Here is an 8,288-nt window from a genome sequence, read left to right as displayed (position 1 = left end):
AGCCTCAAGATCTTACTAGCTCCTAGAAGATGGAATGGTAGTCACACTGGATGGCAAAATCCTTTCTGCTCAGAAGGTAAGAGCAGTGACTGCTCTTCCAGAGGTCCTGAGTTCAGTTTTCAGCAACCACATGATGGCTCACAACCATCTGAAATGAGATCTGATGCCCTCTTCTGGTGTGTCTGAAGATAGCTACAATGTATTCATATACATAAAATAAATATTTTTTAAAATCCATTTCTGTCTTACCAATATTGGTGTGTGTGGTGTGATATAGGTATGTGGCATGTATGTTTGTGTGTGTGGTCTGTATCTGTGTGTGGTATGTGATTGTGTGTATGTGTGTAGTGTGTGTGGTGTGTATGGTGTTTGTGTGTGTGTAGTGTATGTTTGTATGTGTATGTGTGTAGTGTGTGTGCATTTGTGTGTGGTATGTGTATTGCATGTGGTATGTGTTAGTGTGTGTGTGTGGTCTGTGTGTGTATGGTCTCTGTGTGTGTTTGTGTGTTGTGGTATGCCTGCTGCATGTAGTATGTGTGTGTGGTTGTGTGTGAGGGGCTGTGTGGTATGTGTTTATGGGTGTGTACATGTGTGTCCAGGTACACTTGCCTGGTGAATGCACATGTGGATCCAGAGCTCAATATCATGTGTCTCCACCTTATCCTTTGTGACAGAGACTCATGCTGGAACTGGAGCTCACTGCTTCAGCAGGTCTGGATGGCCAGTCAGCTCCCAGCATCCTGCTGTGCTCCCTCAGTGCCAGGGTGACAGATGAGGGTCCCCACACCAAGCAAGCTTCTGAGGTGGGTCCCAATAACCCCAATCTGTGTTTGCATGGCCAGAACTTTCTCTCCTGAGGCATCTTCCTAGCCCCGACATTTGATTTTGGGGTCAAACGCTCAAATCTTGTCTGTTAGGAACCCCGGTCTAGGGTTCCAGTAATGATACATAATTGACATCTCTCTCCCCAGACCCATCAGCAGTCCAGCCTCAATCCCCTGCTGCCCCACCCTCGCTCCTGACAGCCAAGCATCCATTTCTGTAGATTTCCCAACTCCAGACTTCACACGGATAGAGTCCAAACTGTGTCTGGCCTTCAGTGACTGGCTTCCTTCTTTAACATGATGTCTTGAGACTCCCCCAAGTTATGTCACATTTCAGTGACGTCAGCTGACTAGCATAGACCATGATAGTCCCAGAAGGGCGGGGAAGGGTGGGGTAGAGATGACAGCTACAAAGTCCTAGCATTGTACACTTTCCTACTTAGATACAGTCAGGGATATACATACCTACCTGTGGTACACTTGCTTGTAGTGTTCATACTACTACAAACAATGAGTTGTGCCACACATAGGCTGTGCCACAATAGTCTATACCGTTTACATGTGTATAAATCCAACCTGCTGTTCACAGCAAACAAAGGCCTAACACTGCATCCCTCATCAAAGCATCTCTATTTTGTTACTTCCTCTTCATTCTCCTCTTCCTCCTCCTCCTTCTTTCCTTCTTCCTTCCTTCCTCCTCCTCCTACCTCTTTTCACCCCCCCCCCCGAGACAAAGTCTCACTGTGTCTCACTAGCCTGGCTGTTCTGGAACTATGTAGACCAGGCTAGTCTCGAACTCACATAGATCTGCCTACCTTTGGTTCCCAAGCCCTGGGACTAAAGGCATATGCCACCACACCTGGATGCTTCTTACTTCTTATGTGGGACAGACGGCCGTTTCTGCCTTCTCGCTGGTGGACAGGCTTTGAGTGGCTTCCATTTTTGGTTTGTGAACAGTGCTGTTAGGAACATGTTTTTGTACAAGTTTTGTAGGAGCACATGTTCAGCCGGGTTAAATCCCTAAGAACAGACTCATCGGGTTCAATGCAGACCATCTTGAAAGGCAAATACATGCATAAAACAAAGCATAGAAAACATCTCATCGTGGAGTCTGTAGTGTGTCACAGTGTGTCCCACGGGATAACCCTCTGTCCACACATCTCCACGTGCAATGAGTGTTCACTGCAATGAAGTCATCTAGTGGCTTCTGTAACACCATCAGTATTGGCTCCTCACTGGGCCTCCTTCCAGTTACTCCGTTGTTGCCCTACATCAGGGAGATCCTGCCGCTTTGGATCTGCCGGACTGGCCCTTTCTCTTGCTCCAACCGTTCACAGATGATGGAGATGTTGGGGTGGGCCTGGGTGGTAGCTGAGCTGATCAGCCTGCTGGCTCTCCCGAATCTGCACCACCAGGGTGAGCCCTCCAGCACGGCCTTGTCAGGAGGCAGGGTCAGCTCACCCACACCTACATCTCCAGAGCCAGTTCCACTGTGCTGCCCGGCCAAGGCACGAAGCCCATTCTCTTAAGTGCCACAGCCAGTGAGGGGCTGGTCCAGCCCTCCCGTTCTCACAACCTCGGGGCTGGCTCAGCTGTGTCTTCACCCTCAGGGCCAGCTTCTGAGTTGCCCAGGGAGGTGCAACCCTCTCCTCTATTTTTTTAAAGGTTTTTTTCTTTATTTTATTTTAAAACATCGTCAGAAATCCCTTGGACCTGGAGTTACGGTCCGTTGTGAGCATCTCTTCATGGATGCTGAGAACTGGACCAGAGTCCCCCGTAAGAATGCTGTTTGTGCTTCAGGCCTGCTGAGCCAATCCCTTCTTTTAAACTCAGATAGGATTGTCCTCCAGTTTCCTTCTTCAGGAGATTTTTTTTCTTTTACCAATTTTAATTAACTCATTTTTGGTGGTACACCTTTACTAATTTTAATTAGTTAACTGATTAATTCATTAATATCTGGGGCAAAGTCTCCTGAAGTCCAGACTGGCCTCACACTTGCCATGTAGCTGAAGAGGACCTTGAATTTACAATTGTCTTTGTCACTTTCCAAGTGATGACATCGTGCCTGATTTATACGTGGGCTTTATTTTTGTTTATTTTTTTTCATTGTTGTAAAATGTGTGCCTGACATAATTTTTACCGATTCAGTAATTCTTGGTGTACAGTTCAGTGTGGTTGCCTGCATTCCAATTGTTGTTCAGCTATCAACAAATGATACCCTCTGGCCGCTAAACAGCGCAGTGACACGTGTCAGGATTGTGTGTTCATTGTTCCTCAGGGGCCACCCACCTTATTCTATGGAGACAGAGTCTCTTCCTGGCCTGGTGCTCCCTAATCAAGCCAGGCTAGCTGACTGGACAGCCAGAGATCTGCCTGTCTAGTCTCTTCTGTGTTGGGATTACAGGCCACCATGAGCAGCTTTTGAACATGTGTCCTATTGATCTAACTCAGTCCTCCAAGGTAAACTGTGTTAATGGACCTGCTGCATGGCAGCTCAGAAAGAGCTAAAAAAAAAAAAAAAAAAAAAAAAAAAAAAAAAAAAAAAACCAAGACAGGCCATGATATGCTAATGGGCTAACTTGTGTCGGTTTCCCTCAGTGGGAGTCCAAGAAAAGCAATAGGGCCCTCCATTTAAGGTGGAAATTCCAGAACTGTGGACCAAGGGAAAACTCCTCTCTTTATGAGTTAATTGTTTAAAATATTTTTGTTATGCCAATAGAAAGTTAACAAAGAGGCCATGGCTATGAAGTCACATGTCCCTACTTGCACTTCCAGAGCTGCCACTGAACCAGCTACTGTCTCCTTGCCCTAGTGGAAGGTGACCACTCGGCAGGACAGGAGATGAAGGAAATGTTATCTACAGCCAGACCTTACAAGGCATGTTACCTGGGCTAGCCACTAGGTGGCGTAGGAGAGCGAGTTGAGGCAGATGATGGTGCTGCCTTGTGCTCAACACTAATCCAGTTGCTCCGTAGTAGGGAGGAGAGACCTGAACTCTGCTGGGTGAAGGTGGAGGTGGGTCTCCCGGGGCCTGGAAGCTGCATAGAACCGTGCTGGGGGCGGGAGTCAAGCAAAGACAGAGACAGGTGGGATAATCAGGACTTGGTAGATTCAGGTTATTAGGTGAACCTGGGACTGGAAGGAGGCGGTAGGTCACAGAGGGCCTCACGAGACTGTGTGCTCACACAGAGGGGCACTTGAGGAGCCAGGGAAGGTCTTACACAGAGAAATGAGACCCGGCTGTCATTTTCAGGAAGGTTTATGGCTTCTGGAGTCTGGGGGAGAGGGTAGCAATGGCCTTACGTCATGTAAGCTGGGGATGGTTGAAGTGGGAACTTAAAGGGTTCTTTGGAAAGTCGATCATGTTGGGAGGTGTTGTGCTGGGGCAAACACGCGAGGGAGCGTTTTCCTGACGTGGACGCAGGTGAACGGCTAAGGCAGACCCGTGAAGGAGCGTTTAGCTGACTCGGACACAGGAGAGGATGCTCTGCTAAAGCAAACACACGAAAGGACGCGTGATGAAAGGTCTTCTGCTAACAAAGATCTGAAGTGGGGTCAGACCACCTTTTCCTGCCAGTCTGGGCAGCCTCAAACATCTGGGGCTGGTAAGCTTGGCCTCCTGGACCTCGATCTGTGAGGTAAAGTTGTCCTTAATGAGGCAAACCAACTCTATTTGGGTCCTAGTGAGTCAAGGCATGTCTGGCTCAACACTGCCCCCTTGTGGAAGAAGGTAGATATCACAAGGCTATGGGAGCACATCTCAGTTCTGGCCTGACCCTGCTACATTGTTTTATGAAGCTAAAGAGCCTGTTCCCTTCCACCTTCCACAGGCCAGACGGATTCAAGTGCATGATTCTTGGCTGTTGTTTTTCGTGATACTGGGATTGAACCTAGGGCCCTGCATGTGCTGAGCAAATGCTCTAACACCGGGCTGTATCCCAACTCCTCAAGTTCACATTGTTTGTTTGTTTGTTTGTTTGTTTAGACAGTGTACTCTGTCCTGGAACCCACTCTGTGGGCCATGCTGGGCTGGAACTCACAGAGACTCACCTCCTTCTGCCGCTTACGTTTTTGCTTTCTCCTCTTACGCTGTGTCTCAGAACAAGTCTCTTCCTACCCCAAGACTGAATCTCCTCATCTGTAACTGGACTCAAGGTTTTCTGCCACAGACTGAACATAGGGTAAGTGTGGAATAAGCTAGCCTTTCTCTAGGCCATGAAATCCCTTGCTTTCCTCTGTCCCACACTGAAACTCTACCACACAGTCCTCGACAAAGGCCTGCCATCTCCTCTTGGGAAGCAACAAGGATACAGTGGGCAGCTGACCTGGATATCTGCCCCAGGCTGCCATTAGACACCCCGTTTTTCTAGGTTCTAAGTCTCCATGTTCTGGCCTATAAAATGGGACTTCATCTCTATCTGCTTCAGGGTGACATACAAGGAGCTCTGCAGATTGTGAAGGGTGGACACAGAGTATAGCCGGGAACCTGCTCTGAACGCAGTGACTGCTATGTGCCTTTCAAATTCACGAGCTTGGCTGGATGGAGATCTGGGGGTGGCTGGGCATAGAAGGCTTTTCTCAACGGTCACTAAAAGAACCCTGTAAATAAATGCCCCAGCTGCCTTCTCCCAAAGGCTCTGAGGACTTTCACAAGGAAGTGACCTGGGTAGAGTAGGCCTTGCCTTGTCTGCACCCCCTGGATAGAGGAAGCCTCAAGATTCCCAGCACCTTATTTGAAGAGCTTAGATCTACAACCCCCCCCATCAAAATGCCACCCCATCCTTGACAAACTCTTACAGCCATTTCATAGCTTACACCGAAGTACAATTTATTGACATCTATTCGTATGATCTGATGTCTACACAAGTCATGTTCTCCTGACTCCCCTTTGGCCCTAAACACTCTATGGACACTCATATTCCATTCCTCATCCCGGAGGAGTTTCCCCATTAGGTTTCTCCCACCCCAGTCCTTCTATGGTCAGTTCCTTGAGCTAACTAAAGCTCATTCTTTTCTGGGTCACCACCCCCCACAAAGACACCAGAAGACAGCATGCACATTTGACTTTTGATCAGCAAGGTCACTTGTGCCTCCCTCAGTGTGAGCCAGCCTCCTGTAGGCAGAGTTGAATTAGCCCAGGGTGCTTACTGTCCTCAGGGCCTGCAATGCCAGGTGCTAGGCAGATAGATGTTCATTAAATGCTGAAGAATGAGTGAACGAATGAAGACATGAACTTTTCTTCCAAAAAAGCATCCGTTTTTGTTTGTTTGTTTGTTTGTTGGCTAGGGATATAGCTCACAAGCAGAGGGCTTGTGTAGCTTGTGCAAGGTCCTGAGTCCTAACAATAGAAGTACACACACACACAAACACACACACACACACACACACAAACACACACACACACACACACACACACACACACACACGGAGGAAGATGAAGGAAAAGATGGAGAAGGAAGGAGGAAAGGAGGAGGAGGCAGTGGGAAAAAAATCAAAAGTGACACTCTACTAGGGTCCACACAAGCTACATGAGGTCCAGAGTCACTAAGAACCTGACCAAACACCAAACCCATAAAGTTGTGTGAGACATTTTTTAGGTGTTTCCTGTGGGTTCTTCTGGTTTGCTTTGTAACTCGGTTGGCATGATTCCCAGTCATGAACTTTGCAGATGGCAGCATCGTGTTGCAATGTCAGAGGATTAGCCTGCAGGATCGAGGGTTTGCTGAGTGAGGGTTTAATCCCACAAGACTTCCTGAGCTCTCAATGCCCTGTCCACTTCCCGGGCAGGCTCTACCTTTTCAAGTGACCTCTGTGTTCCTTGCTTAACCATGAGGTATGTGTGTGAGCTCTGGATCCCATGCCTGCTGCCTACCCCTGTGCTCCAGCAACAGGAGTCTGTCTATCTGTCTGTCTGTGTGATGGAGAATCAGCTGTCCTTGTGCACAGGGCAGGTCTGTCTCCATTACCAGCAAGAAGGACTAATGAGTCTGTACTGACAGGGAAAATTGGCTGTGGGTGGTTAGAATGGCAAGGGTCAAGGGTCAGGGTTCAAGTCCAGAGGCCTCTGATTTTAATGACATTCTGAGAGTCATTCTGAGAGCTCATCAAGACAAGAAGTGAGATGAATGAAGTCGAGGTTTTACTAATCACAGTTATCGACAACCCTTTCAGTCTGCCAAAAGGGTGGGGGGGAAATGACCTCCAAGAAGCTGGGTTTCTTCAGGGAAACAAGAGGGTTCTATGCTTTCACATCGTGAATGCAGAAGCAACCCAGCACGTGGAAAATGCCTCGTGACTCTTGCCTAACAGCCCCAGGCTATCTCTTTGGATCCAGAAACACCATAGGTTTTTTTTGTTTTGTTTTGTTTTGTTTTGTTTTTTCCCCTCTTGACAATCTGCTTAAGCCGATCTTAGGCAGGAGTTTCTCCTGGCACTGCCTCTTGGCATTTAATGCCCAATTCAGACTCTAAACCTTGACTGTAAATAGTTCACCTGGTCCAGATACAGTGGCTAGGGGCTACCCTAAAGAGCTCACTCATCTTCAAGGCTTACCATTTTTCTCCATTAAAATGTCTTTGATAATGAAGACATCTAGCAACCAGAGAAAACCAAAGATGGGATCTGGGAGCAGAAATAGGACTCCCTTTCCAGAAACATCTATCTGGTCATTAATTCCGGGGACATTTTGCCCAGCAAAGGACAAAGAATGTCACATCAGTAACCTAAGTCAGTCTCTCAGCCACCCTGCATGGGACACAGGTCTTCTGTCCCAGCCAGAGGCCCAGGAGGGATCAGCACAGGATGGCCTAAGCTTCTAGGCCATAGGTCATGACATCTCTGAGCCAGTCCACAGAGGCACACTGGATCAAGCTCAGCAGCATCTGCTGTTAGGTTTGGTACACCCAATGGAGCAATAGCAGCTGTCTGACTGCTCGTGAATGCCAGGAGGGCCAGCCTTTGAGATGTCACATGCAGAAGCTATCACCTGCCAGCTCCTGGGTCACACGGGGAAGCGATGTTGGCAGCTTCCTTTCAACTCTCTCATGCAGACAGATAGAAAACTGGCAGGCTCTCCAGGAGGCAAGTTAGAGGCCAGGATGAATCTCCAGAGTGATTCACCCTGCCCTCTAGTACCTGTGCCTCCCCGCTACTTAGCTTTGGTTCTGAGTTCCACCGGGGCCAGGCATAGTATTCAAGGCCATGATAGGATTCAAGACACTGAAGAAGGCAGACTAATGCAGGGCCAGACGGGGCTACACAGTGAATTTGATGATGGCTTTGCCTGGGCAACTGCCTTAAGAAAGGAAATGCCAAAATTGAGTATCTGTAGGATCCTAGCAGGTGTAGGTATATGTACAGGAGTTACATATGCCCGTGTGTGTGTGTGTGTGTGTGTGTGTGTGTGTGTGTGTGTGTGTTAGTGTCTTCACTAGACTCAGCCACCTGCTCAACCTGAGCACAGCT

This window comes from Micromys minutus (assembly GCF_963924665.1).
Source record: "Micromys minutus genome assembly, chromosome: 1".
In the NCBI taxonomy this organism is placed as follows: domain Eukaryota; kingdom Metazoa; phylum Chordata; class Mammalia; order Rodentia; family Muridae; genus Micromys; species Micromys minutus.
This window is presented reverse-complemented; position numbering follows the sequence as displayed.